This window comes from Anabrus simplex, chromosome 5 (assembly GCF_040414725.1).
Source record: "Anabrus simplex isolate iqAnaSimp1 chromosome 5, ASM4041472v1, whole genome shotgun sequence".
In the NCBI taxonomy this organism is placed as follows: domain Eukaryota; kingdom Metazoa; phylum Arthropoda; class Insecta; order Orthoptera; family Tettigoniidae; genus Anabrus; species Anabrus simplex.
Window position 1 is genome coordinate 132,502,906 of NC_090269.1, and position 25,333 is coordinate 132,528,238.

The 25,333-nt window shown below is 39.4% G+C and overlaps 1 protein-coding gene across 2 annotated transcripts in view; it reads left to right on the plus strand.

Moving 5' to 3' along the window:
- Window positions 1-5,994: 5,994 nt before the first annotated feature.
- LOC136873850 (angiopoietin-1 receptor) overlaps window positions 5,995-25,333 on the plus strand; it is a 540,166-nt gene continuing 520,827 nt past the window's right edge. The window contains exon 1 of one of the 2 annotated variants that reach the window (XM_067147131.2): window positions 5,995-6,126. The gene's annotated coding sequence lies outside the window, so the exon portion shown is untranslated. Of the gene's footprint in view, window positions 6,127-6,380; window positions 6,658-25,333 lie in introns of those variants that run through there. The other variant, XM_067147132.2, reaches the window with a different exon arrangement.

The following is a 25,333-nucleotide window of genomic DNA, read 5'->3' on the forward strand; positions in this document are numbered from 1 at the left end:
ATTCAGTTGTTTCACGAATGCATGGAAGTGACACTTCTATAAGTTGCCAGGGCATTCCCCACATCCCTTTTTGTATGTCATATAGCGTTTCCTTCTATTACATGCTATTAAGTATTTTAGTGGTTCTAAAGACTACTAGTGATGCGTGTGTAACCAAAAAGTGAATTAAGTGCAATACTAAGAACGGCTTGTGACTGGAAAACAGAACATTCAATCCCAACCAATCTCCTCAAGAAAGAAAGAAAGAAAGAAGAAGTAGAAGGACAAGAAGAAGATTTCCCGTTGTCATTTGTCGTGCGGTACACTACCTTGTTTGTGCGAGTTAGTTGAGCGCGGCAGTGGTGATCGTTTGTGCATAGTAAATGTGTGGTGACGGAGTGGTAAGCTATGGCTGCCGAAAGGTGGGGGGACTTTGGCAATATCCGGGACTAATTTACTAGTGGATCGTGAAATTGAAATACCCATGGATGAGGAATCCGTGACTGATTCATCTATCGATACGAGGCAACAACAAGGATCTCAGTCAACTGGGAATGATTCGCAATGTCTTAATACGGACGTGTCATCACGTTCTAATACTGAACAACGTAACCAACAATCAGCGGTGTCACAAGTAGTATCCCCTCCGGAAGATTACAACAGGTTTCACCGTGGTCCGTATTTTGTATTTGTGGAATCCACGATGGATCAAAACATAGGTAGTTTACACCCTATGGCTCTTGGTCGTCGTTTCTATGAAACAAAGTTAAATGTTAAATCTATCCAACGTAAAGGTCGCAACACCAATGCGTTTTTGAACAGCCCTATACTAGAAACTCTGAAAATCAAAGCATATATCCCTTCATCGCAAGTTTTAAGTGTTGGAAATCCGCGGAGTCGAGAAAGGTCTATCTAATGAGGATATACTCCAGTATTTGGAATCTGAAGTACCAGTCAAAAGTGTGCAAAGACTCAATCGTCGAGTGGTCCAAGATGGTGAAACGCAATATCTCCCTACGGGTTCTCTTAAAATCGTATTCCGGGCTCAAACGCTCCCACATCATGTTGCATTATACAAGGTGTATATGGAAGTAGAAGCCTTTATTTTTCACCTATCCACTGTCGCAAATATGGGCACACGATACGGCAATGTCAGGCAAAAAATGCACGTTGTGGCAAATGTTCCCAGCAGCACGAAACCAATGCTTGTACTGAGCAATTCATACAATGTGTCTATTGTAAGAAAAATCACATTACGGGATCTCCGAACTGTCGTGAACACAAATAGCAGGTTAAAATTAAACGGCTAATGAGCAAAGAATATCTGTCCTTTCAGGAAGCTAAAGCTAGAACAGCACTTCCAGTTTATTATTCTGAACAACAGGAAAATCAATTCCCCCCTTTACCAACGAATCCTCAATCTTCATAGACATCAAACCCCCGTAACGAAAGTTTACACAAGTTATTTTACTATCACCCCCTCCCACACCTGAACCCGGCTATGATAAGCAGGGATACATGGCCATACTTCGAAATGAGCATCCTGCCCCAGTAAACCCTATACCATCATCGAGTACGATGGTACCATCTGAGCAAGTCTCACATCCACCAAGTTTGTCACAACAAAATGGGCAGCAATTTTCCGTTGCCCCCCAAGCCATAAATTATACCCCTACGAAGGAACGCCTTCATCAGGAAATCGAGCGACTTATAATAATGTTACTTCAAAATATGAGCCATGAGCCACAGCTTCATCATGTACTATACCAATTAAGGGATTATATAATGAACATTCTTTTATGATTAAATTTTTACAATGGAACAGTCGAAGTGTCACTTCTGAGCAACATGAATTACAATTTTTAATAAATGAAACGCAGACTAACATTATATTTTTGCAGGAAACGTGGTTTCAACCACACTTTTCCTTCCGATTAAAAAGCTATCAGGTTCTCCGCCATGGTGGTAGTAGTTTCGATGGTGTAGCCACATGTGTATAAACGACATTAAGTTATATACCGCTAACTTTGCAATATATTATTCTACACACGTATGCGGTAGGTATAGTACACCGTAATACTTGTTTTATGAATATATACTGTCCCCCTCAAATTTATGTTACTCAGAGTCAATGGTCACAATTTTTCGAGCAATTTGCACAATTCCATCACCTTTTCATTGTCGGCGATTTCAGTTGTCACCACACTGAGTGGGGGTGTACAACGGACACGATAAAGGGATCAAATTTGCTTGTTATATTTAATCGTCATGACCTTTTTATATTAAATGACGGCTCACCAACGCGTTTTACACCGCCTGGATCTCCACCAAGTGCTGTGGACCTTACGTTATGCCGTACAAACATGGCTCCTATTACCACGTGGCACACATTATCCGACACTTACACCAGTGACCACTTTCCAATCATCACAACTTATGGTAATAACCCAACAACCTCCTGCTATAATGCCCCTTCACTCGTAAGTAATGTACGTTCCTATAAAAATTTCAATATCCAAACTTATCAAGCATATATCAATCATATTCTACAGCACGAACGTGGTACATCTATCACCTTTTCAACCTTGATTCCCTATTTAACTCATTATTTAAATATGTTCCATCCGTGCAGACCTCTTAAGGTAATGAGCTCCTCCCGGAGTACGTAATAAAATGGTGGGATAAAGAATGCCATGACCTCATTATTAAGAGAAAACAATTATTTAAACAATATCGTCAATCTATAACACAACATCTTTACTTCCAATTGCGTAATCATATAGCAAAAACAAAGCTAATTTTTAACACCAAGAAACGCCAGGCATGGCAATCTTTCATTTCTACTTTAACTCCACAGCTACCGGCCGCGAAATTCTGGAATGTCATTCGCATGATTACAAGAACGTTTCAATATCAAGCTAACTTTTCATTTCCTCGACAAGTTTTAGAGGACATTCTGCACACTGTCGCCCCAGTATCAGTAAATCCCCCCTTTATACCCTCCCCGGTAGGTGATTCTTGTCATTTTAATTTATTATTAAAACCAATCACCTATAATGAACTTCAATCTGTCCTGTATAACGTTAATAGTTCCTCTCCAGGACCTGATGCAATCACGTATCTTATGCAAAAGGCATTGCCTTCCCAAGCCCATATCCACTTACTACAATATTACAATGGCATTTTTGAGACATTACAAGTGCCAATGCAATGGAACAATTTTTTATAACCCCCATTTTAAAACCCACCAAACGACCCACTGTACCTGACAATTTTCGCGGAATTGTAATGGGATCATGTATCCGAATTTTTTTTGTAAAATCCTAATGAAAAGAATGGTGTGGATATTAGAATATTATTCGTTACCTAAGTACCAATTCGCTTTTATGCGCGGTCATAGTACACAGGAACCTATTATTATATTCCTTTTGGTTATCTTATTAGCAAAATGGCGGAAGCAATCTACTATTGCAGTTTTCTTGGATATAAAAGGCGCCTATGATGCCGTTTTATTACATATCCTATGGGAGAAGTAATCTACCTATGGATTTCCCATCAGATTCATTTCTATTTTACACCAATTATTCACCAATCGTAGATTAACAATTAAATCAACTCAACATAAAATTGATAGCCGGCTCACATCGCAGGGATTGCCACAGGGATCAATACTAAAAGGCATTTTGTTTTCTCTTTATATGAAAGATCTAGAATCTATAGTAACACCGTATGCCCGAATTCTAGCCTATGCAGATGATTATGTATTTTATTGTTCACACCACAACATTGACAGTTGTAGAGCTACAATATCCCATGTTTTAAGTCTAGTTTTTCGGTCGCTATCGACCCATGGACTTTCTCTTTCCTTACCTAAGTGTGCGGCGATGATTTTTACTAACAAAAGAGTTTTTGATAGAAGTCCTATTACTTTCGATGATTATAACATCCCCTTTGTCCCACAGCATTTATATTTAGGCATTTATATAGACCAAAGGCTAACATGGCATCCTCAAATGCAGTCTTTAATGAGAAAATCTGATCGATACATCAATATCTTACGAACAGTAACGAAACGTGCATGGGGTGCTGACCCCTTGTCAGCATTACAGCTATACCGTGCAACCATTCGTTCCACTATTGATTACAGTGCACATATAATTGATTTAGCTTCTACACAAAGTCTATTAGCATTGGATCGATTACAATTTTCTGCATTACGTATCAGTGTGGGTGCCCTTAGAACAACACCAACCAACGCTCTGTTGGTGGAAACTTCAGAAGAACCGCTTCATATTCGAAGGTTAAAAATTTCGAAAAAATTTCTACTCAAACATATTAGTCGATCGAACTCCATTATATTCCCTAAATTAAAATTACTACATGAATATTACCAACAGCGTCCTCCTAATAATCATCAATACCCCGCAATATATATGGCATACGTTGAAATGCAACATATTCCCGAGACCATTTTGCGAACACTACGCTTGAATATGTACTCATATATCTATGATATTCAAATATTCCGTCCATCTATTATTATTGTGCCCTTTGGCTCGTCGAATCAATCTATTCGTGCACCTACCCTCAAACCACCTGCTCATAAGAAATTTAAAGGTTTATTAAATTCTGTAGATTATCATCTTTTTACCGATGGTTCAAAATCGTGTACTGGAGTTGGAGCAGCATTTTTTGATCCACAAACACACACTAGCTTTAAATATCCGTTGCCGAATAGTTTAACCATTTTTACAGCAGAACTATATGCCATATACCAAGCTCTTTTATATGTCCAGCATTTGAATTACAGAAAAATAAATATTTTCAGTGATTCCCAAAGTGTGCTACAAGCTCTACAATCTTTCTCCCAAAGTCAAAATACGTATGTATACGATGTTAAATATCTTCTTTTCCAACTCGAGGCGTCTGGCTTTTTTATAACGTTATTATGGATAAAAGGGCATAGTCAGCACGTAGGTAACGATATAGCCGATTTAGCAGCCAAGGAAGCAAGTGCAGATACCGCTCATTTATTACAAATCAAAATTCCGGTCTCCGATTTCTTCGCACGTATTGAACATGAAGCTCAGCTTGCATGGCACACACAATGGCGTCTATCAGGTAGTACGAAAGGACAATATTATTATCAATTGCAACCTAACATCCCAATAAAACCGTGGTTTGCAAACGATAAGTACACGCGACGTCACATTACTAACATTATTAGATTACGTTTCAATCATTCGCTAACCCCTGTGTACCTACATCGTTTTCATATCAAGAATGACTCAGCTTGTTCCTGTGGACATAATTATGGAGACAGCGACCACTTATTTTTCCAATGCCCCCAATACGCACGACACCAGGAAATTTTAAGGCGGAAATTAATTAGATTACACGTACCTTTGCCTACTCGTCTTTCAGTCTTGCTATCACAACCTTCGTCACACATCATCACTATTCTTAACGAGTATATTGACAACACTCAAATCAAATTGTAATTACGCTATAGAAATTCAGTTGTTTTTCCCGAATGCAGAGAAGTGGCACTTCTATACGTTCCCGGAGAGTGTATCACGACCCTAGCGTTTCACTCTTGTTACATCCTAGTTAAGTGTTCTTTAGTTTTGTTTTGCTAAAGTCCATAAGGATCCCTACGTATTCCAAAAGTTCCTAAAGTGTAATAGTTTGTATGGCTCTACTCACGAAGAACAGCATTGTGTTTTTTCTTATTACATATCACCTAGTATACTTGTGTCTAAAACGGTTATTTCTGATGTGAGTGTATCGTAAAGTGACTCAAGTGAAATATTAAGTAGGACTTGTGACTGGGAAATAGTGGTCTTAATCCCAAACCTACCTCCTCAAGAATGAAAAGAAAGAAAAAGAAGATTTCTCGTAATATGGCGGGCGCGGCGTTCAAACATATTCAAATATGGTGGTGCAACATCCACTGCTTGATTTTTTTTCACTTGGGTAAAGAGATGAGCAGTATCTTACGGAATGAGAGTCATTGGCAGATACATTATTGTATTTTCAGTCTTTAAGATCTTTGGTATGCTCTCAATATTACCCTGAAGCAAGAATCAATCACGCAGTTACAATTAGCCTACTGTATTTGGAGTATTGGGAAAATGCATTTGAAAGGTAAATTGTACGTTGAATTTCAGAGTACACGATGTACAAAATTTCAAGATAATTATTCAGTATCGCTTTACATTTGAACTGACCTAGAATACAGGCAGTACCCGTAGTCCAAAGTCCCGTTGGACCGTAGCAACAAATCGTCTTCCAAGAAGTACGGTCAGTAATACAAACAAGTAGATGGAAAAAATGAGAAGGGAATTGTGATATGAGTACAGTATCGTCATTAAATATGTCGTAGTTACAACGAGGAGGCATTGGAGATCTGATTGGCTTTGTGGCACAACTTGAATCTTTTCCTAATGAATTGAGTATCCGGGTTGTTGCATGTAAAACATTTCTGTATTTTCTTTCTGAAAATTGCCTCTTCGTTTACCGGTACGTCATTGAACTTGAGTAGGATGGATGCATTCGTTAACTACTGTTATAGCCCGAAGATGGACGTCGTAAGATTCTGCACAACGTATTAATATTGGACTGGGGCCGTCTTTCTTCTATAATTTTCCATTTAACTTATGGTTAATTACGTTCACTGTAAGTCTAACTACAATTTAAACCCTTTTAAATATTCAATTATGTCGAATCATTAAGAGACTGGGCTATACTCAGTTCACCCAAATGTTGGGTGTTCAAATGCGACTGTATTACTATGTTTAGCAGCAGTATTTATAATACTTCGGATGAATCAATAGTTATTGTTGGACCGAGCGAGTTGGCCGTGAGGTTAGGGTTGCGTAGTCGTGAGGTTGCATTCGTGAGATGATTGGTTCGAGTCCCATCGTCAGCAGTCCTGAAGATGGTTTTCTGTCGTTTCACATTTTCACACCTGGCAAATGCTGGGGATGTACCTCAATTAAGGCCACGGCCGCTTACTTTCCCATCCTTGCGTCGTCGTCGAAAACCCTCAGTGTGTTAGTACGACGTTAAACCACTAGCAAAAATTAATGTAGGCTATGTAGGATACCTAATCATGGTTTCCTCATGGTGCGCACTGCAGTGGAGACAAGTGGTGCGGTACTCAAAAAGGACTCTCAACTTGACAGTGTGGAGCAACGAACATGAGACCCCTTGCTAAGTCAGACATTACTCCTGCGTATGTCAGGCTTCTCACTTTCATCTGACCTCCTTTGGACAATGGAGTAGGCCTATCATTTTTACGTATTTCATGGTCCTTCCTTTCTTTTTGCAAAGATTTTTTTTCCCTGAGGGAGGGGGCCGTAGAATAACATCCACAGTATACCCTGCCTGTCGTAAGAGGCGACGAAAAGGGATCCCAGGTGCTCTCAACTTGGGAACATGGGTTGGCGACCATGGGCCTGTCATCTATCCTATCTGACCTCCCTTGGTCAATTCTTGTTCTTTTCCAACCCCAGCGATATCAGGTTGCAAGACCTAGGGAGTCTTTCATTTTCACGCCTTTCGTGGTCCTGACTCCTTTGGCTGATACCTTCATTTTTCAAAGTGTTGGATCCCTTCCATTTTTCCTCTCTGATTAGTGTTCTATAGAGGACTAGCTGATGTACCCGTGCTTCTCAGAAAGACTGTCTTTGTGGTTTTCCCAACTGAAGTCAACATAGATCATTACAATGATGTCAGTAGGAATGTAGCAATTAAAAGCAATGTTATATAAAATACTTGATCAAATGAAAAACCGTACATTTTCTCACTTTTAACGAACAGTTATACTCTAACATAGGATTGATACTGAAGCCTCCACCTTATCAATACATTTATTTATATACTTTCATTCACAGTACCGGTTTTGACCCTTCTGGGGTCATCCTCAGCGTACAATTACAAATATGGTTCTTAAAACATCACAATGGAAAATATTGTACAGTCGTGACAATTGTCCAATTCAACAGACCGTCTAAAACAAATGATACAATTAAAATAGTAAAATAAGTCCTCTGTTCTTGGATTGTAAAAGGGTTACGTAGTATAAAAGGAGATGTCATTTGCAAATGTTTTTGTTGTTTTGATCAGCGTAAAAATTTGCAATGCTATGTATGCACTGATAGTAGTATTCTTGAAGTGTCCACTATTTTGCGTTAAAACTTAAATTGATTAAAACATTTCGAGGGTTTATTCTTGTAATAACTATATTGTTCGTTTCACTGTGTTCCTCTGCTGGTAGTATGAGCGTCTTGAAGTGACTTGGACACTGATTTTTAAGAATCGGGTAGTTGTCTAGTGTTCAATTCAAACTGAAACTTATGGCTAATTGATTAAAACATTTCAAGGGTTTATTCTTGTAATAACTATATTGTTCATTTCACTGTCTTCCTCTGCTGGTTCGAACTGAACACTAGACAACTACCCAGTGCTTCAAAAACAGTGTCCAAGTCACTTCAAGACGCTCATACTACCAGCAGAGGAACACAGTGAAACGAACAATATAGTTATTACAAGAATAAACCCTCGAAATGTTTTAATCAATTTAAGTTTTAACGCAAAATAGTGGACACTTCAAGAATACTACTATCAGTGCATACATAGCATTGCAAATTTTTACGCTGATCAAAACAACAAAAACATTTGCAAATGACATCTCCTTTTATACAACGTAACCCTTTTACAATCCAAGAACAGAGGACTTATTTTACTATTTTAATTGTATCGTTTGTTTTAGACGGTCTGTTGAATTGGACAATTGTCACGACTGTACAATATTTTCCATTGTGATGTTTTAAGAACCATATTTGTAATTGTCAGCTGAGGATGACCTTTGAAGGGTCGAAACCGGTACTGTGAATGATAGTATATAAATAAATGTATTGATAAGGTGGAGGCTTCAGTATCAATCTTATGTTGTAGCTACAATCAATACGGAAATGAAACTTACAGTAATACTCTGCCGATCTAACAGTCCAAAGTTCCAGTGCTGGAATGACCAGACCGCAGACAGCCGCGAACACTCCTTTGCCATTATTCCGTTAAATGTACACACTGCTCATTCTAATCAGTACCTCAGAGTAGGGATTGAATATCTGGTATGCTACGATGAACCAGTGTGTTATATACCAGCAGTATCAGAAAATGTATAAACCCGAGGAATGGGATGCTAAAGAAGAAAGTTATACAACTCTCCAACTATTTTCCGCCAATATTCAGACAAGCTGTTACACTCGGTATGCAGTAATCCCATCTATCTGAGATGAGTGGCAGCAGAAGACACGAAGCACATTACAACAAACAATGGTCAATGTAAATGTTATTGTTGATCAATTTTATGAGCTTTCTACTGTATATTGTAGGCCTTCACATTTAGTTTTCTTCCAACTCTGTGATATTTAGGGGCCAATGACTTTCAATGTTAGGCCCCTTTAAACAACAAGTACCATCATCACTCTTTGATATTAGGGCATCTTATAAAATAATTTATAGTGTCGATTGTAGTTCATTATTCCCCGACTTTATATAGTAATTTTCACTAAAATCTGTTTACCTATTTTCTCGTGACTTGGCGCTGATATGGACTTTGCAACAAAAATCTGAATTCATGAATATCTCTGTTATCATAGCCAGTAAAGTAAAAGTGTATAAGACATAAATGATCAGAAATTTAATACAGTATTACATAACTTTAGCTATGTATAGTAGTATTTATTGATAAGACCACTAATAATATAAATATTTGAGAATTACATTTTAGGCCTTCCCCTAAACTACCAGTTTACTCAGTGTGAATAAAATGACTTATGGTATAGATTGTAGCGACTTATTCTCCAACTTCACATACTGATTTTCATTAAATTCTCTTCAGCCGTTATCTCGTGATGCGCATACATACATACATACATACATACAGACAGAAAGACAGACATTACGGAAAATTAAAAAGTTCATTTCCTTTTTACTGTGGACAGGACCAATACGAATTCTTTCTAAATTTCTTTTTAATTCTCTTTAAATTCTGAGCAATGTATAGACAAAAATGTTATATATATAGATGGTTGCCTAGTTGTACTTACTCTTAAAACAGTAATCACCACCACCACCACTGCCAAGATCTTTATTCTTCGAATGGTTGGGCCTCTTTCTCTTTTGCCTAAATTTAGGAGAAAATTATTATTTCATAATATACCGGTATCCCCTTAAAACAATAATCCCCACCACTATGCCAGCAGTATTCATTTCTTAGACAATCTGATATTCTTCTACGATGAAGTCTAGATTATTTTACGATAAGCATCCTGCGTCAAATCTGTATTCCATCTTCACCAGAAATTTTAACCTCAAGGAGTACTTTTTCTCTGGACTATGACAAATGTTAAAGGCCTAAGTTATAGGCATCTCTCAACGATCCTCAACCAAAGTCCATGGCACAACAGTCCTGAAGGGCCATGGCCTACCAAGTGACCACTGCTCAGCCTGAAAGTCTGCATATTACGAGGTGTCATGTGGTCAGCACGAAAAATCCTCTCGGCCATTATATTTGGCTTTCTAGACCAGGCCGCTATCTCGCCGACAGATAGCTCCTCATTGTAATCATGTAGGCTGAGTGGACCTCGAGCCAGCCCTAAGGTACAGGTAAAAAATCTTGACTTGGCCAGGAATCGAACCCGGGGCCTCCGGGTAAGAGGCAAACATGCTACCCGTACGCTGTGGGGCTAGCTCTTTATTCTACGGCATTTTATTTAAGAAGAAAAAAGAGTTCAATGCACATAGTTGTTTATTATAGTGTCCTATTAGATAAACTTCAAAATGTTGAAAATTGTATTTCATCCACTATCCACTTCATCATTAAATTTACCAGTGTGAAGAAGTTGCTACAGCTAGAACCAGCTGGAGCGGAGGCTAACATCCTCTTCAGCCCAAAAGATATGTTTGCATTTTCTCCACAAGTTTCATCGGAAATCTTTGGGTTGAATGGGTATATCATGAAAATTGAATAGTCCTTTAAAAATGACAGTAATTGAAACACATACAGTATGTATGTAGTGTTTCCTCAAAAGCAAAACATAGTCGATTGTTATCAGTTGAAGTTGTACCGTCTAGAAGAAAGTACGTATGGTATTGCTGCTCTGTTGTGTATGCTGTAGGATGGATTTAAACAAAAGAGAAAGAGCCAGTATCGATGAGTGATGTCTACACACAGTTGTCCATGTACGTCAGAATACTATCAGTGACCGAACAAGTTAGCAGTTTCGTTCGGGTCATATATTTGTAAACTTGAATTCAGGAGAAAGTTTTGAACCCTGTTATTGGCAGCTCTGTAGATTGTTGGTTGTCTGTAGTTTCCCATTTTCTCATGTGGCAAATGCAGAGCCTGTACCTTAAGGTCATGGTCGCTTCCTTCCTTGTCTTAACCGTGCAGTACCGTGGTGTTGTCATAGAGCTTGGAGAATGATGGTTACCTAGTTGCAATTCCCCTCAAAATAATAATCACCATCATCACTACCACTACAAAATGGTTAGTGGATTACCGAAGAGCAGGGTTGTCAGTTGAGTAAGGCCAAATTTTATAATGCTGTGATTCAGACATAGAGATAATGATCACTGAAAAAATGAAATGGCGTATGGCTTTTTAGTGCCGGGAGTGTCTGAGGATAAGTTCGGTTCGCCAGATGCAGGTTTTTTATTTGACTCACGTAGGCGACCTGCGCGTCATGATGATGAAGACGACATGCACCCAGCCCCCCATGCCAGCGAAATGAACCAATTTTGGTTAAAATTCCTGACCCTGCCGGGAATTGAACCCGGGACTCCTGTGACCAAGGCCAGCACTTTAACCATTTAGCCATGGAGCCAGACATAATGATCACTACTTGCTAAATATAGATCATCCAGGCGGACAACTGCAGAAGACCGCTGTATGTCCCTTTCTCTTGATAAAGACCCTGAGGCCAATATTACTCAATGATTTATTGATGACCACTGGCATGGATCATTGAGTATTTGTCCAACCTGCAAGAATGATTGACAACCTCGATTTCTGGCCTCTGGAACCAACAACAATCATCATTCTCAAACTGGGAAGAAACAGTTATGTATGATCATAAGGAGATTCAGGCTTTTCATCTGGACATCATATGGCAGCTTTAATACAGGCATGATACAATTTAATGCAGGATGGACTGTTTTGTACCAAGTTTTGTTTGCCAATGAATGCAGAATATTTGCCTTGCTCATAGTGGCATAACATTAGGGTCTGCAAGGCCTACGATGCAGTGGTCCCAGGGCTTAAGGGGCCTGCAGTCTTTTCCCGAAAAAGTAGATAAATGAATAAATAACTTCACCCGAATGCCACTCTGTGCAGGAAAGGTGACATCGTGATGCATTTGTATAATGGCCCAAAAAAGTTTGTTGTTACAGTTTGTATGTAGAGTAATGTAGAGTAATTGTTGGATGGTTGTATCTGCCTCCAAATTATTGTACCTAATTATGTTGATTCGTAAGTAAGCTGTCTCTTGTATCAAAAGCGACACGCTCTCTCACAAATATCTGTGCCAAGTTGTTAACGAAATAGTGAAAGTTGGTTCCAAAATACCAAATTTTAGATCTAATTATTCGTGTTGCTATTTCTCCTGCAATCAGTCATTTTCAAAACTGAAACTTGTAAAGAAATATGTATAAAATTTTATGACCCAAGACAGACTCTGTGAGCTCAGCCTCCTTGGCATCAAATGTGTCATCCATGGATATGAAATGGAAATGGCGTATGGCTTTTAGTGCTAGGAGTGTCCGAGGACAAGCTTGGCTCGCCAGATGCAGGTCTTTTGATTAGACTCCCGTAGGCGACCTGCACGTCGTGATGAGGATGAAATGATGATGAAGACGACACATACACCCGGCCCCTGTGCCAGCGAAATTAACCAATTATGGTTAAAATTCCTGACCCTGCTGGGAATTGATCCCGGGGCTCCTGTGACCAAAGGCCAGCACGCTAACCATTTAGCCATGGCGTCGGACATCCATGGATATAATTGAAATAGTCGGTGCCTTTGCGCCCTTGAAAGTACGCTGCATGATCCAGATTCTTTAGCATCAAATATGAGCACGGTGAAGTTTTAAAAATTTAGAAACAAAAGATAGAAATATATCTTTATTTAGAATGTATTTCAATCCCCACAAAATATTTAACTTTCAAAATAAAATCTATAAATAAATTGATTAGTTTTTTTACTCTTATAGCAAGTCCTTTGTCCACTCAAGCTTACTCATTTACTAATGTCATTCCACGCCATCTGGTCTGTGATAGATCTGAACACACTCCTTAGTCCAGCAGCTCGTCTCCTTACTCCCTAGTCTTCCTAGCTGCAAAGATTGTTACATTTTCTTAACACTACTCTCTTGTCAAATCACCCAGAACAAATCGTGATGCATTCCTCTGGATCTATTCCAGTTCTCGAATCAAGTAATTATGGTGAAGGTCCCACACGCTGGAATCATACTCTAATTGGGATCTTACCAGTTTACTTATGCATTCTTTCCTTCACACCTTTATTACAACCCTTAAATATCCTCATAACCATATGAAAAGATCTGTAACCTTTATTTACAATCGTGCTTATGTGATTACACCAGTGAAGATATTTAATAATAATAATTACTTACTTACTTACTCCATGACTTTATGGTCCTTTAAGGACCTTGACCTCCTTGACCACAGCTCTCCCGTCATCCCGGTCTTCAGCACGCCTACGCCACCTCCTGACTCCAACGGTCCTCAGATTAGTCTCCACATCATCCAGACTTCTCACATTCCATGTTCCAATATATCCGTATTGTTGCCATTTAGCGCGCTTTAGTCGTCGTACGTTTGGGACAGTCTGGTTATCTCGATTTGGTTTCTGAAGAATGTAGTTTTGTGGTGGTGGAGTTGTTGGCCCCATGCACCAACGCCTAACCTGGAGGACCAGGGTATCACTTTTAGTCTGGATCATCACTAGAGACGAGAATTATAGGCACTAAAAACAGTTAAAATAGGCAGGCACATATGCTCTTAAATTAGCCAAAATAGGTATGTATATAGGCACTAATGTTCAAAATAGGCTTGGAAAAATACTTATAATTTAATAATATGCTCAATTACTATAAAAGGAATTTACAACAAGCAACGTTTCAATGCTTTCCGGTAACAATCTTGTTCTCCTGTCGGGCAGAATGTTTTGTACTGAGAGAAATCTTAACATCACAGGAAGTGATTGAACAAAACTTCAATGAAGCTACTTCATCTGGTTTTAGTTCAACCGCTTCATCTACCTCACCTCGTAGCATATGAGTAACAACACAGTAAAGGTTTCCACCTATTCAATACAAAATATTCACAGTATTTTAAAATTACATGGAACTAGTTTCGACCCATCTAGGGGTCATCATCAGCCACATCAAAGCAAAGATCACTCTTGACGAAATCCTAAGAACATGTTAATTTTAACAGTAAGATTATTATGGAATAACAAGTGAATGTGGTAAATGAAAAGAGATGTTAGTATGGGACAGGTGAGTAAAAGCTAATAAATATACAAAGAATATACATAAGAGGTTTGGACAAAGTATAAAAGGGGGCTTAGTGTTGTAAAAATTATATAATCATGGAAAAAAGTAAGTCCTTGTAATGTGAAATGACACACATAAAATTATATATGGCTTAGGAAGAGTGGAGGTGGTTTAGGAGGGGAAGAGGGCTAAGGTGGGGTTGAAGGGTGCGGGAGAAAGGGTAATTGTCTCGGAGAAGTACCTTTGATTAAATTTAGGATTGAGTTTTGGTTGGCTGCATTATTGTTTCTGAGGAAAGTGATAAATAGATCGAAGAGTATGTTGGGTTTCTCTGAGATTTCATTGAGATTGAGATTGTGAGATTGTGACTGGCTATTTTAACGCCTTGTTTCTTAAAGATATTGGTTAACTTGTAGATATCATTGTTGAACGTGAAGGTGGAAAATGTTAGAGGTTTAGTTGTTTCTTTTTTGAGGGTAGTTTTTGGGCGATATTTATGTTTATTGATTATCCTTTCTATAAAATGGTTGCTGAAGCCGTTGAATTTTGCGATTCCGCAGATTGTGTTGAGTTCGTTATTTAGATCTTTCTTGGACATAGGTATGCTGAAGGCTTCAAAACCAACTATAAGAACGTGAACGTTTTACACAATACTTCACACATCAATAGGACCAGCAGTTTTTTAAAATCAGGAGTTTATAAGATCAAATATAACACCTGTGAAAAAACCTACATCGGGCAAACCGGTAGAAACTTCAATATCAGATACCACGAGCACACTAATGCAATAAAATGCAACAAGTTTTCAGCCATCGGCCAACACATGCAAGATTATAACCATAATTTCACCAATATCGAACAAGACATGGACATCCTGGTATTAGCAAACAAGGGCCCTTTACTTGACATAATGGAAAATTACTACATACACCTAGATCAATACTTTAACGCCAGTCACAATCTCGATGAAATCTTAGAGAAACCCAACATACTCTTCGATCTATTTATCACTTTCCTCAGAAACAATAATGCAGCCAACCAAAACTCAATCCTAAATTTAATCAAAGATACTTTTCCGAGACAATTACCCTTTCTCCCGCACCCTTCAACCCCACCTTAGCCCTCTTCCCCTCCTAAACCACCTCCACTCTTCCTAAGCCATATATAATTTTATATGTGTCATTTCACATTACATTCTTCATTATAAGGACTTACTGTTTTCCATGATTATATAATTTTTACAACACTAAGCCCCCTTTTATACTTTGTTCCAAACCTCTTATGTATATTCTTTGTATATTTATTAGCTTTTACTCACCTGTCCCATACTAACATCTCTTTTCATTTACCACATTCACTTGTTATTCCATAATAATCTTACTGTTAAAATTAACATGTTCTTAGCATTTTGTCAAGAGTGATCTTTGCTTTGATGTGGCTGATGATGACCCCTAGATGGGTCGAAACTAGTTCCATGTAATTTTAAAATATTGTGAATATATTTTGTATTGAATAGGTGGAAACCTTTACTGTGTTGTTACTCATATGTTATTCTCAGTTCAATACGCACCAACAACATAAAATTTATAACCCTTAATCACCTCGTAGCACCCTGGCTACTTTTACCATCGCTTTCCATCATGGATTCTGCTGCAGGACCCTTATGGATCTTTTTGCTGACAGTGGCTGCCTTCCCAGAGGTTCAGTCAAATTTTCTCCTGACTTCTTCCACAATCCTAAATGACTCCACTGGAAGAAAACTACTCGTCTCCAACTCAGTGATTGCTCCCGACAGCTTGTTGAAGTTTGAAGATGCTCCAGTTTATGCAAGGGGATATTAGCTCCCACCATTACAGTGCACAGGTCTATAGAAAATTGTTGTTGGTCGCTGTTCACAGTAGACTGGTAGAAAAGCTGCAATGACAACTCTTTCTGTACTCGTGTCAAATGCATCGCAGTATTTCTATGTTGATCTATATGGCATCTTTTCATATTTGATCTGAAAAATAATAAAACTGACTTAAATTTCAATGTTCTTATATTTCTACAGCTGGGCTAATTGGCAATATTGCTTAGTATAAACATAATAATGGTGTATGACCTCCGGAGAGGCCTAGTGCAGGTCTTTTTCTCGTAGACAGCCTATTAGGCGACCTGCATGTCTGTGAAAATGAGGGCTATACCTAGGATGATTTCTAATGCTGAAAACGCCACATAAACCCAGCCCCAGAGCCATTGGAATTAACCAATTAAGGTTTAAATCCCCGACCTGGCCAGGAATCGAACCCGGGACCCTGTGAACCGAAGGCCAGTATGCTGACCATTCATCCAACGAGTGGGACAGTATAAATATGCATTTGTTTCATAAAAAAAAAAAAAAAAAAAGACTATTAGAGGTGATGTTTCTAGAAGTACAAAACTTTAAAGTAGGAACAAGAGAATTTGTAATTTACATGGAAATATGTCCTAAAAGTGTTTAGTTATAATCTGGCAGTTTCCTGTCGACTTCACCGGGTGAAAAAATAATAAAAATAACGTGAAACGATACCTGAGTAGCGTAGAGGAAAGATCCTTCTTATATGCTTGTCAGAAACTCACCAAGCTGCCCTAGCAGTATTCTTACTTGTATAGAATTAAAACGGAGGCACAATAAATCTAAGATTTGTGAACATTTTATATGTTGCTATTCGCCACCTTTGGTCAGCCGGATCAGCTGTCATGAAGTCTATTTTCTGTTGCCTGCAATAGATCCTGCATCATGTGTGCCCACAAGGCTGCCACCCTCGTTGAAAATTAGAAAACCGCGCAATTTGAAATTGTCTTGGCATGCGCCCATAAACTTACTTTTTGTCACAATTTAGCAAGACTCCAGATGAGATGCTAGAATTTACGCATCCCAGACTCTCTCTGCTTGCCAGCCCCTCAGCACAACGGTTACTAACCGGACCTCAACAATCCAGACCAACGGTCTTTTCACTGGCCTGGTCTTGTAAAGATAGTCTTTGTAGCCTTGTTAAACACGCTATGACATCGTCCAAGCTGTGCCATCTTGTAGAGTTCACTAGAGCCTACATATAGCGCTGGTGAAAATTACTCACAATTTTAAAAAATTACTTTTCAGTTGTAGTCTGCTTCTGTGGTGTAGTAGTTAGCATGATTAGTCGCCACCCACGGAGGTCTGGGTTCGATTCCTGGCTCTGCCACGAAATTTGAAAAGTGCCACTTAGGCTGCAACGGGGTCCACTCAGCCTTGGGAGATCAACTGAGTAGAGGTGGATTCGATTCCCACTTCAGCCATCCTCGAAGTGGTTTTCTGTGGTTTCCCACTTCTCCTCCAGGAAAATGCAGGGATAGTACCTAACTTAAAGACGTGGGCACTTCCTTCCCTCTTCTTTGCCTTCCTTTCCAGTCTTCCCATGCCTTCACAAGGGCCCTGTTCAGCATAGAAGGTGAGCTGTCTGGGTAATGTATTAGTCCTCCTCCCCAGTTGTATCCCCCGACCCAAAGTCTCACGCTCCAGGACACTGCCCTTGAGACGGTAGAGGTGGGATCCATCCCTGAGTCCGAGGGGAAAACCTATCCTGGAGGGTAAACAGATTAAGAAAGAAAGAAATAAAGAAAATATTTCAGTTGTAAATCTCTGTTTTCATGGGAATGGAATCAGAGTTAAAAATACCGATTTTTAATTTGCATCCACTCTGTGACAAGAGACCACCGGCGTTCTAACTCCTCGTTCAGTAATTAAATGATTATTTACATTTTGGCAATATTTATTGAAAGTCCACGATTAATTCATCATTGCAACAAAACAACTTTCCACAATATGTAAATTAATAGGCCTATAAATGCTACAATGAAATGCGATCGTAGTTCAGCCACAAAAAAAAGTAAAAAGAACAAACAGACAAACTTACCTCCTTACAGCAAGCTTGGCAAAAGGCTACCTTTCCATCCGTAGTGAAATTGGGATCCCCTATGATTCACCGCTTCAACCAGTAATACTTCGACGATTTTTCTTTGCAATTACAATTTTTTTTTTACGTCACGCCGACACAGATAGGTCTTATGGGGACGATGGAATGGGAAAGGCCTAGGGGTGAAAAGGAAGCAACCGTGGCCTTAATAAAGGTACAGCCCCAGCATTTGCCTGTAAAAATGAGAAACCATGGGAAACCATCTTCAGAGCTGCTGACAGTGGGGTTCGAACCCACTATCTCACGGATGCAAGCTCACAGCTGCGTGCCCCTAAGCGCACAGCCAACTCGCCCGGTGATTTTTCTTTGGGCTTGCCACAGACACACTTCTTCACAATAAATCAGAACATGTTCTGAAGATAAAGTGTATGCTTACAACAGTTTACATCGAGGAGAAGGTATAAGGGTTCGACGTTGATTGGTTCTCACATATGTCTTAGAAGGTTGGAGGGGTTGAAGGTTTTGAGGTCAAATTGTTCCTTGTGTCTCCTGACGGTAATTTCTCAAGAACTATTTCTGGGGACTTCCAAGAATTGCCATTTTTGTTTGTGAGGTAGACAGGTGTTGAGAAATGAGAAGATTGTCATAATGTTTTTCTTTTCAGTTCTTTATTTATACAGCTGAAGAGGACCACTAAGTGGTCGAAACATGTCCTGTAAGTTTTAATTTTATTCAATTTTGCCTGAGGCATTAATAAAGTATCGATTAGGTGGTTATTTATACTTACTTCTTCTTTAAGATAAGACTGTCGAGCACATCAGTTACAATACTGTATAATGCACTGGAAGAAAATCGGCTTCTTTAAAATAGATTCAAAAGGCATTAGATAGGCAACTATACTCCAAATAGGCATAAAACCCTGAAATAGGCATTTGTAGGCACAATAAAACCAATGAAATCTAGTTTAAAGGACCCCAAAACGGATTTATGTCTCAAAAGCCTACGTTTCTGAACACAGGAATAAAATAGGCAAGTAGGCAAATTCCCGTCTCTAATCATCACCTTAGACCTGTCCGACTTGGGTGGCCGTACCAGGAGCATATGCTCCCGCCACCATAGCTCTAAGGATCATTTGAACACGCAAGCCTCCAAAACACCCACCAAAATATATTTTGCCTTCGTCAAGGTGGTGATACCATCAGGAGGAATAATAGTAATAAAATTAATAATAATAATAATAATAATAATAATAATAAATGTTGAAGATGGACATGTGTAGTTTTGGTGCAGCAAATCTTCATCTGTAAGACGGAACTGTGCTTCATTTATGATTTCCTGGTGGTATTTGTGACACTATAACATGTATTGAGTGTGTGTTAGTGTTGTCTAGTTGATCTGAGAGTGTTTAATGTTAAATTTTGGCACAAATATTATGTATCTTTTGTGCCCTAAATGTCAGCCATCTTGTTGTACCAACAATTCAGTCCATAGTTAACACCACGTAGAAAGACATTCACTGTATTTGTTTATCTTTACCATAAGTGTCGTCCGCCTCGTAGCGTGACGGTTAGCACTACTAGCTACCGTCGTCAGTGGCCCGGGTTCAATTTCCGGTACTGCCAGAAATTTAAGACTGACAGGAGGGCTGGTATGTGGTTTAAATGGTACATGCAGCTCGCCTCCATTGGGGGCGTGCCTGAAAAGAGCTGCTCTACCTCGGGACGAGACACAAATTTCTTGTTTACCATAACTCTCAGCCATTTTGTTATATTTACCATCAATGTCATGGAAACCATGAAAAAGATGGGCTCTCACCGGCGTTGCCTAGGACATGGCGTTTAGCATCAAATATAACATGAGTCCGATAAGCTGATGGACTTTCACCAATACTATTCGACTTGGTTCTGGATGAAGTGGTGAAACCATGGAGACAGTTGATGGAAACCATTGGTATCAAAGGTATACAGATTGGATACAAGATCAAACAATGCCACAGTGGACTGCATGGCCTTCGCAGATGATATGGCATTGCTACATGAGAAGGAAGAAGATGCGAAGATAGTGCTAGCAAACCTTGCCGAGACTGCAGCGAAGGTTGGCCTGATAATAGCGTACAAGAAGACCAAGATACTGAATGCAAAGCCCAACTGGAAGGTTGGAGATCAAGTAGTTGTGAGAGTTGACAGTTTCCAGTACCAGCGTGAGAACAAACTGCGACACTATACAGTGACCGTCTGGGTGATGAATCAGTAACTTCCTTCCCAACCACAACAGCACAGCATGACGATCCTTGAGTCCAGTTTGTGGGGTAGGCCGTGGATAGTAAGGTCATGACTTCCATGTTCCTTTGATGAATTTCTTTGCTCACTGTCGGAGGCAGAACTTCACATGCTATGATGAAGGCCAATCCAAATTTGGCGGGAAGCTCAGCTTTATTAAATAAATATATATAGTAGCTTTAATCCAGTTACACATTTATTTCTTTATATTTGAAGTGAAATTACTGTTTTAGCTTTCTTTCCAAGCTGAAGTTGGTAAAAAAGTAGGCCGAATTAATATTTTATTCACATTTTCTCCTGAACTGTCAAATTTCTGGTAAATAGTGCCTAAGCTACACTACAATATCCTCCCAGTCTACAATACAACACTTATTTTTCCTCTGTTTAGGTTAAAAGGCCTGTAATTAAAATTTTTAAAAAAGTTTTCATTTGCATGTACAGCGGGCATAGCAAATTTTATTACATTTTCCTAAAATTGTTGGGGCATGCTTTCCTTTCTTTACAGGTGTAACAAGCCTCCCCAGCATGCTGTTCCTTTCTGTGTGCTCTAAACAGCTAAAGGTCTTTTCTGCTCTGATGGTGGGCGGCCTACATGCTGTCAGGGGAAGCAGGGAGCATGGGGCCGACCAATCCAGCACGACGTGAGAGGCCGTTAAGGGAAAGAGACAGAGGCCACTAATACAACGTTGCCAGGAGCGCCCGCGCGCGTGTTAAAGTTGTGTTGAAATCCACATAACTTTGAGATACAGAGCTTCGTATGTTATGGTTCGAGTATGGCCTGTGGATGAGTTTTATTTATTTATTTTTCACGAGTTAATTAATAATGCATATAAAAAGTGCATTGACAACAGACTGAAAAATAATTCGTTCAAAAGTACAGAGTTACACAACACACTTGTTCAGTGTCGGGTATTCACCTTTACGTAATACCGTAACTGAGGAGAGTTCTTCTTATTACATCTTTATGGTATCCGTCGATTGCCTTTGTTATACAGTTCCTTTTGGTTCGTTTGCACGGTGATTGAAATGAGATGGAACCAGATGACTGGGTAGATAATGTCTTTACCTTCCTTTACTATACACTGAACGGTTCGCGTACTAACTTGACAAGCTTCCGGACTCTCTGCTGCACTTTATACACACTCACTAAAGGGCCATTATTTTCTGCTTCCTTTTGAAAATATTCATGAACATTGCTGATCACTTTTCTACCCTGGCTCCTTATCTCCTTCCTCTTCGCCATTGTAAGATATATAGTGCAGTTATTACATAGTACAACATTGAGCAATGCAAATAGAAACAAACCAACGCCACATCACGTGTCATGAGCACGCTAATCGAATAATGCAGTAAAGGATGCGGCAAGAATTACTCATAAAACAAGAATTATCTTAAAACAAACTCGTCAAGCAAGCTCCTTGTAATACACACGCACACCGCAAGGCTACTCGGCAACACAGCAGTTCGGAGAGCGAAGTGAGCGCGGCAAACTCCCCTGGAGACTGAGTAGTTCTCAGTGCCACCGCCAGGCGACCTTTTACCTGATTGGGCAGTGACATACTGCCCGCGCCCCACTTCCTCTGACAGCATGTCGGCCGCCCGCCATCAGAGTAGAAAAGACCTATAATACCAACGCACAAAAACTTGAATGTTAATTCTGCTGGAAGCTACAGTTGGATAATTCTCTGCAAGTTTATTGAATACTTTCCAAATTATCACCTTTTCACCACTCTTTAATGGTTTGCCTTGTTCAGTGTCTGAAAATAGCACAAACTCGCTTACATTTCACATTCTCAACTCCTCAGCTCACACTACCATACTTCACACAATCAATCAATGTCTAAAGGCAACGCCTTATTGATTCAACCATTGTCTTCTGGTTTCAGCTGGTTGTTTTATCTCACAGTAGGAACTACATCCAATGTTTTGCATCAGTACTTGAAGGAATTGTTTCCTAGGTTGACCTCTTCCCTTCTTTCCTAAGATCTTTCCTTCTAGTAGATTGGTTAGAAAGGTATTATGACGTACTGTGTGTCCAATGAATTTAGAGCTGTTCTTCTATGTATTGTTATCATCAGCTGTTTCTTATCTTCTTCGCATAACACAAGCAGAATTAGCAGTGGGGATAAGAAGAGGTAGGTATGCAATCTCTTTGCTCAGGATGGGGTGCTTAGTTTAAAAAATTTCACGTCTTAGATAAGATATCTACACATTTTGTGAAAAGGAGGACATCAAATGCACTCTCTGGAAACATATAATTTATTTGCAGTGCTGAAAGCAAATTGTCTGGTTAACTAACAAACATTATTGTGAAAGTGTACTGTATAAATGAAGAACATCTGCCATTTCTGCCACTTGCATAAAACACCGTTGAACATTCATGGAAGATAATTTAGAGATCCACTATGGTGTGGCTTGGAGGATATGTCTTGTAATAAACAAGTGTTGCCAAAGTCAGGTATATGCTCCCAGGTTAGCCCTGCAAAGCAGTCAACAGGCCTCTAGCATACTACACCCTTCTGGGCCTCGAATGGATGCCTCGCGCATAAGAATGCCTCCACATAACATGGTAAACACCCACGGATGAGACTAGAATGAAGAGCGGCTCGAATTGCCTAACGAGCTTTGAACCGCTCCCCTCCTACTTTCTGTGCTGGCCTCGGCAGCTCGAGCACTTGGGGGGTGGTACGTTCAAAAGGAAAAGAAAAAAAAATACTTAAGATGGAGCCTTATGTAATCTGAAAGTAGGATTCTCTGGGTTCAACTGTCTACTGGATACTGCTTAGTACTACTACAAATGACAAGAATCATATAATGGGGGGTTACGAATACTAATTTATTCAAAATATGACATAATAAAAAAATATACAACCCTATACAATGAATTCTCCGCATATGGGAGGTAAAGAAAATAATTGACACTTTAAATTTTGACTCGCCTGAAGGGGTCGTCTGCACAAAGGTATAATTGAGGTTTTGCGACCACTATCGTCCATCTTTCCCTCATTAGTTCATACCATTTCATTACATTTTAATATTCTGTCGATCACACCGTGAGATGAGCTGATGTCCCTCTACATAGTACATCCTGTTCTTAGCATGTAATTAACCGGTTCCTGCACTACATGATTTCCATATTATCAGAGATATTTACATAATACATATACAAAAAACACACATACCATTTAGCTAAAACCCCGGACTTCCCGTATCTGTCACCAAGACAAAAGAACTTTGAACATTGGTTCTGTTTGAACTCAAAATAACACACATATATATATATATATATATATACACACATCATGCATAAAGGGGGCTATTCCTGTAAGAAAAACATGGTTATCAGTATCATCTGCCCCAGCCCAATCTGATCTGGGCTCGAACTAGATGACTCCCGACTGAGAGGTACATTCCTGAAAATCCCTAAACTAGCTACGGTCTCATATTACCGGATATTGGGGGAGATCCCTACTCATTTATTAATTACCTTCTAAATCACCATGCTCCCATTATCTTAGCTGAACCATGTAAAACAACAAGCAGTAACGGTGGAGACCCCGAGCCTGAGTCTTATTACAATAGCCCTGCAAGGCCGCTCTGTCGCGAAGGGCGAGGAGCAAACACTCACAAGAAAAAAAGAAGGGAAGGTCATTCGCTTTGCTGCAACCATCACTCATTCATTGGCCACGCCGAATTCTTCTCTCAATTACAACGGCCAGCCCTCCTTTCTTGGAGACACATATCTATGGCCCACTTCATTTGTTTATTCATCTTACCGCAGAATTCCCAAGAAATACTCATTTATTTTATACCTTCTCATTCTTCTCGTAGAGCGCCAACTGTGGGCACCATCACTTCCGCATCACCTCATCGTAAAACTATCTGGGCATTCGGCCCTCTCATTACGTCTCATATCGCGTATCTTCTTTCCTTGGGCATAGGACTCTCATGATTCCTCAATTCCATGCTTCTCATCCTCTTCGCTCACCACCCACAGTTATGCATATATTTATATTTTTACCATACATAAGATTCTGGCTTCCCTGGATCTCAGCCGGTTGCAGACACAAAAAACCTCCATACTTTTCTGGTTAAATAATCAAGAATCACGGGAAACTCGTGAACTGCCCCTCACAATGATACCTAAATAACACATTTATGTACCTCTCTCGGTCAGGATCTCTTCTCTCTTGTTGCACATGCAATTATTATATGTGTAAGTTACGCATGCATCTTCTAACTGACCCATGAGTTTCCCCAGCATATACGCTAGCCATCTTGGACATTAACTAACAACCGTTAGACATGGTTTTCCCTGGATCTCCACACTATTGTTCCAACCACCCCTAGGGGAACTCAAATACTCTCCTATCCTTGTTTCCCATACTTGCTAAGATATTCTATATATTACTAAGAAGAACCCCTCACGATAAACTAATCATTAAGAAAAAAACAAAAGGGTCGTCCGGGGGGGTTAGCTCCCTTGAATTTACGTTAACATGATCAAGAACAATAAAATTTCCATATTAGGACATGCAATATTTTACAACATTTAGGTATAACAAAGAAAAA